We start from the raw sequence: 6,555 nt of genomic DNA, 5'->3' as shown, positions 1-6,555 counted from the left end.
GGTTGCTTAAAAATTTTATTGTGAATGTTTTACTACGTACCTTTTCTGTGTAAGCTACCAAGACTTTTTGATCAATGTTGTATAAAAGTATTATGTTGAATAGTAAATAAGCACAAAGTAAAGATTTCATATATCATATTTTTTATCTTTTAAAATTTGATTTTATTTGCCTCTTTTGAGATTGGTCTATTTTCCTAAAGGGGGAAATTAAATGGATCTAGCTGCTGTTCTTCAACTGTCTTTCCATAGATTCTAGTGCTGAGAAGAAGTAACTGGGCCAAGGTGGACCAAGGTCACCCAGTTAGTTTCCTATGCTTAAGGGAGGACCACTTTCTGGAACACCATGCTGTCTGAGATTAGGTTGGCCCCATCTCCACTCACCTTTCAAAATGCCTTGAAAAGATTGGCTGTTTTCCCAGGCAAGGGGATAGGAGAATAATTGAGTCCAAATTATTAATGTATGGTGTTTTGGCAGCCACTTTGTGTTTCAGCTGGTCATGAAATGTACCTTTTTATATTGTACTTATATTGTATTTTCAAACCTTTGTCAGCTGCCCAGATCACTTTTGTGAGATAGGTAGTCATATAAATTAATATAAACAAACAATAGCTGGGTTTCTGCTCCTTAGCCATCAATCCTTTTTTTACTTTATGCCACATCTTTATATTGGCTATGGCATCAGCCTAACTTTAATAGTAAGTGGCAACTTATATTACTGTCAGAGGCTATTAAGGCTAAAATTCGGAGCTCTTTTTTAAAGTAATTAGAGTGAGCTCCCGTTACTTGTCCCAACTTCTGCCAACCTAGCACTTTGAAAGCATGTAAAAATGCAAGTAGAAGAAATAGGAACCACTTTTGATGGGAAGGTAAGAGTGTTCTGTGCACCTTTAGGGTTTAGTCATGCTGGCCACATGACCACGAAGACATCTGTGGACAGTGCTGGCTCTTCGGCTTTGAAACAGAGATGAGCACCGCCCCCTAGAGTCGAGAATGACTAGCACATATGTGAGAGGAACCTTTACCTTTAAAACTGCTACAACTGCTTACGGTACCACCTTTTAGGGCAGTGAATCGTGCTAATTGTACAATTGTAGAAGATAAGAATTGAAAGATAAGTTGAAAATACAGGCAGTCCTTGACTTACAGCCATGATTGAGCCCAACATTTCTGTTGATAAGTGAGAAATTTGTTAAGTGAGTTTTGTCCCATTTTATGGCTTTTCTTAGGTTTCTTTTCTTATGTTAAGTCATAAATGTGAACCAGCTGTCAAGCATCCAAATGTAAATCACATCCCTATTGGGATGCTGCAAGGATCATAAGTGTGAAAACCCATCATACAGTCTCATTTTTTTCAGCGCCGTAGTAACTTTGAACAGTCACTGAATAAACTCTTATAATTCACAGACTACCTGTAATGTAATGCAACTCCTTGCCCAATGCAGGAATCTATTATTCAGCATCCCTGGCAGATGACCATTCAGTTTCTAGAAAAAAGTCTATCCATCCCAAGATAATCTATTCAATGGTTTAAAGTCTCAAAGTTAGGAAATGTTTCCTGAGGTCACATTAAAATCTACTTCCTTGCAAGTTAATCTATTGTGCCTTGTTCTGTCTTCTGGAACAACACTAAACAATTCTGACCCATCTTCTATATGTGTAGTGGCTTGCCAGCAGCCAGCAGAGATGGCAGCAGAGTCGAACAGTGAGGAGGTTGGGGAGGAACACAGGCCAGTCCTGATGGTTGAAGAAAGCTCAGACAAGGGCTCTGCATTGGAGGCAGAGAGGGAGTTAAACAGCAGTGAGACAGAAGAACAGTTGGAGCCTGTTGCCAGTGTGTGCATGGGCAGAGCTGCCAGACGTTAAGACAACTAAGAAAGCAGGGTTGACTTAATAGTAAAGCCACACCTTGGAGGTGATTGGCCCCTCCAGAGGAAACAAAAGAGGAACAAACGGGGAGTGGGCATTTGCAGGAAACAATTTGTCCATTTGGTCTGGAAAGTTCTGTTTGTGATTATAAGAGACTGTGTGCCAAGTTTTGCTTTGCCCTGTGTTTGAAAACTAGTTATCTGGCACTGGTCCAAATGAGATAAGGAGTGTGTAGATGAACATTCCTCTAAAAGACTAATTTGCTAAAGACTTGCTGACTGTGAATGAAAGGAATTCACAGTCATGTAAATAAAAGAGACTTTGCTTCTTGTTTTCTAAGGAAGCCTTGGTCAAAACAACATGAAAGCCTTTTATATATTTGAAGACAGCAATGGTTGCAATTTTCCCACTACCTGGCAAAGAGGAAGGTGGTTTGGAAAACATTACCAGTACACATTCTTCTATTAATTGGAAAATGGATTGCTAGCTCACCAATTCATCAAAGGGTTGTCACCAGGAGAATGAAGAAAGGTCTTCTCTAGCAAACTCAGAGATAATTGTCCTCTCAAAATGAAAATGTTTATTTATTATAATGCAGTTCTTTCCCTATTAATAAATCTTTATGAGGATCTTGTCTCAGGTATCATTGGCTCTTAAGATTTTCACAGCTAACATTATTATTAAATTTATTCGCAACCCATCCCGCTGTTATAAAGATTAAAATTATAAAAAGTTAAAATAAACTTTTTAAAAAATCATTGAGTGGATTAAGGGACAGATCTTATTTCATACAGCAAGATATTCCAAAGGATGGCAGTCATGGCAGAAAAGGCTCTTCTTCTGGATCCTACCAAACTGAAATTTCTTGGCTGAATGGATCTGCAGTAGGTCCCTTCTGCCAACACGAAAGGGGTAAGCCAATCCCAATGGGGAAAGACAGTTCCACAGATATCCTGAACCCATGCCATAGAGGTCTTTAAAGGTAATAACCCACACCTTGAATTGCACAAGAAGATCTACAGGTAGGCAGCCAGGCAGGTAGGCAGACAATAACATACTTGTATTCATCAACAGCAACTGAAAACATGGGACTCTGAGGGACTGCTATCCAAGGTCTGGGTGTCAGCTCAAAGGTCTAGAACAGTGGTTCTTAACCTGGGTGATATTGCCCCCCAGGGGGCAATTTTGTTTTTCAGGGAGAATGAAAAGGGGTGACGCAGGGGCGAAGGAATGGAAGAGGGGCCATATTGGGGCGATGCAGCGAGAAGTTTTGGGGACACTTTTGAGATTTTTTTCATACAGTGAACTGCTGTATTTCTGCCATACAAAAACATCAGATGGCTTGCTATTAGTGGATTGAACTGTGTTTTAAAATGTTCCTCTAGCTAGCTTCAGTACAGAACTCCATACATATGTGAATATGCATCACTCATCTTCATGTGTGTTGCGCAGCAGCCTCTATCACTCTACCCATACAGTGGCGTGCCATTGGCCAGAATGGGCAGTGATGGAGGGGTGAGCACTTCTTTTGAAACATCGCATGCTGAGTGGCTGTCCCCTGTGATGTCAGCTGTAATGTTAATGTAACTCTTGAAACTAGGTTTATCAACATCCACATATGTTTTATAGTGTTCTAGTGCAGTCGAAAATTTAATTTGCAGTTAGTGCCTTTCATTTCAAAGACCTCTCAACATGGCCGAGAAGAGGAAGTGTGGCCAATATTCGTCGGAATACCTAAACTTGGGATTCATTCCATCTCCTTCAAACATACAGCTTCCGTTTTGTCTTCTTTGTGAGAAAACATTTTCAAATGCAGCGATGAAGCCTTCCCGACTGAAAGGCCATTTGATAAGAATTCATTCGGATAAAGCTGACAAAGCAGTATCATTTTTCTAATCCTTAAAGCCCAAGTTTGAGGGTTGCAGCACTGTTGAGAAGTTATTTGGAAAATCGTCACTCAACACCAACAAGGGGCTCATTTGTTCCTATGACGTATCTTTGTTGATAGCAAAATGTGGCAAACCTCATACTATTGGAGAAACACTGATTTTACCAGCAGTGAAACAGATTGTTGCCACCATGTTGGGGCCCAGCACAAGCACTTTCACGCAATCGATTCCTTTGAGCAATGACAACGTATCAAAAAGAATTGATGAAATAGCTGCTGAAGTGGAAGAAAGGCTTATTGACACCTTGAAAAGTACAGAACACGTGATGCAGATTGATGAGTCAATGATTTGTGAAAATGAAGTTTTGTTATTGGCTTATGTCCGTTTCATCAATGGAAATGAAGTGATCGGGAAAGAACTATTTGCTCGACACAAAAGATTCTTCGATATTTAAAAAGATTGAAGAGTTTTTTAATGAGAAAAACATCCCTTTGACAAACATCGTGGCATGTGCAACCGATGGAGCTGCATCCATGGTTGGACGATATTCGCAGATTTCAAGCTCATCTAAAATCAGTTGTACCTGGAGTTATGACTGTCCATTGCGTCGCTCATAGACAGCACCTTGTCTCAAAAAATTTGAGTGGCCATTTGCATGAGTCTATATGTTACATCATTAAATAAGAATAAGAATTAAATGTGAATAAAATAAGTCAAATGCCTTTTTCACAAGCTTTGTGAAGAAAATGATGAGGAGTTTGAACGCCTCCTTTTGCACACAGAAGTAAGGTGGCTTTCAAAAGGAAAGTGTTTGCGGCGATTCCACGAACTTTTTGACACAATTGTCGAATTTCTTGAATCCATTGATCCAAGTCTCTTAAACTTCGACATTTGGATGTAGCTTATCTCACTGATTTTTTTGATAAGCTGAATGAAGTGAACGTAAAGCTGCAAGGAGATAAAATTATTTTTCTTAAGGCCAAAGGAGTAATCTGCTCATTTATTTCCAAATTGGACCTCTTTGCAAGCAATATGAGTCACAGCTGTATCAGTTCCTAAGTCTTGGTAATGAACGTCAACTCCAAGCAGAAGATTTGGATGTTTTTTGCTGCTACTTGAAGCAACTAAAAGAAGATGTAGAAATCGGATTCTATGATCTGATAAATCTGAAAGTGCCCATGGGTGCTAAATCCTTTCACAGCAGATTTTGCACAACTTCATCCCAAACTGAAAGAGCCACTGACAGATCTGAAATATGACTATGAAGCCCAATCACATTTTCAGAGTTATGGCTGCGAAGCTTTTTGGGTGAAAATGAGGAACACTTACCCAATATTGTGGGAGAAGTTAAGTTGCTTCTTTTAGCCTTTCCTTCCACTTACTTAGTGGAGAGGGGCTTCAGCGCTGTCCAACAGATCCTTTCTAAGTCAAGGAACATGTTGAAGATCACTGAGTGCGGCGATTTAAGAATGAGATTAAAAAAAATGGTTCCAGACATCAAGAAATTGGCATCAGTTCACCAAGCACAAGGCAGCCAATGATGTTCTTTTTTTGCTTTTTGTGTACATACATTTTCTTCATTAATAATTGTCTCAGCTCTTATTGTTGTATTTGCTTGCATTGGATTTTACGTTCCAGTTTGAGTTTTCGGCTTTGTTTTCAAATTCTTGTTGTGCTCTGTAAAACATTTTGTGTGTCTCTTTGTATTGTACTTTTTTAGCGTGCACTCCAGTTCGATATTATATTTTCTCGGTTTTAATTTTTAATTGTTGTGTTCGTGTAAACTTTTTGGTTGCTGTGCTCTTCATGCTAAACTTTTTGTGTATGTAATGTATGTATGTATATATATATATATATATATGTATATATATATATATATATATATATATATATATATATATATATATATATATATATATATATATATATATATATATATATATATATATATATATATATATATATATATATATTCTGCAGTTTAAGGCATTAAATTTGCTGCTCTGTTTTTTGTTGCTTTCCTTCTGTAAAAAATTTCTTTGTGTCTTTTTAACCCTTTTTACAGTGTGCATGAATATATATTTTCCTCAAATCTTAATTTAGTTTCAGAGTTTTCGTCTTGAAATTCTTAGTTCCTGCATTGCAGTTTGTTCTTATGCCCTTTTTATATTTCTTTTTGCGTCTTAAAATTCACTTGGAATTAAATCATTAAACATTACTGGTTTTTTGGGGCATTTCATTTTCTTGCAATTGAATTTTGTTTTCAGTGGCCATTGCAATTAAGTGTCTTGAATAAATAAGATAATAATGAAATATATGTATCATTAAGTTTGGGAGTAAAGTGATGGGTGGCATCAGAATTTTTCACACAGCTGAGATATGGGAAAAAGACTTGAAATAAATTATTTGCATCGATACGTCCTGATGACAATTTTAAAGAAAACAAAAGATGTGTTTGCATAAATTGAAGAATTATTTCCCTGTGTTGTGATTGAGAGGTTATGTTGGGGGAGGGGCATGATGATAACTTCCTCAATGGCTCAAGGGGGTGATTCTTTCATAAAGGTTAAGAACCACTGGTCTAGAACATGCCACTGGTCTTAAGGATTGGTGGTGTCTTCCTTTGCAACATACTACCCTCTTGCTCCCATCTAGACACCCTATGTCTGTCATCACTTGAATCAATTGCCCTGCTCTGAGACCCTCAAGCGACCCTGTTAAGTAATTAAGCTCCCCGTTAGAAGAGCGAGTATGCAGAGAAGCATAATGAGAGTCATATGGAATAACATGCACAAACCA

Source organism: Natrix helvetica (genome assembly GCF_964273705.1).
Source record: "Natrix helvetica genome assembly, chromosome: 4".
Classification (NCBI taxonomy): domain Eukaryota; kingdom Metazoa; phylum Chordata; class Lepidosauria; order Squamata; family Natricidae; genus Natrix; species Natrix helvetica.
The sequence above is the reverse complement of the archived record's forward strand: the minus strand, read 5'-3'. Positions refer to the sequence as shown.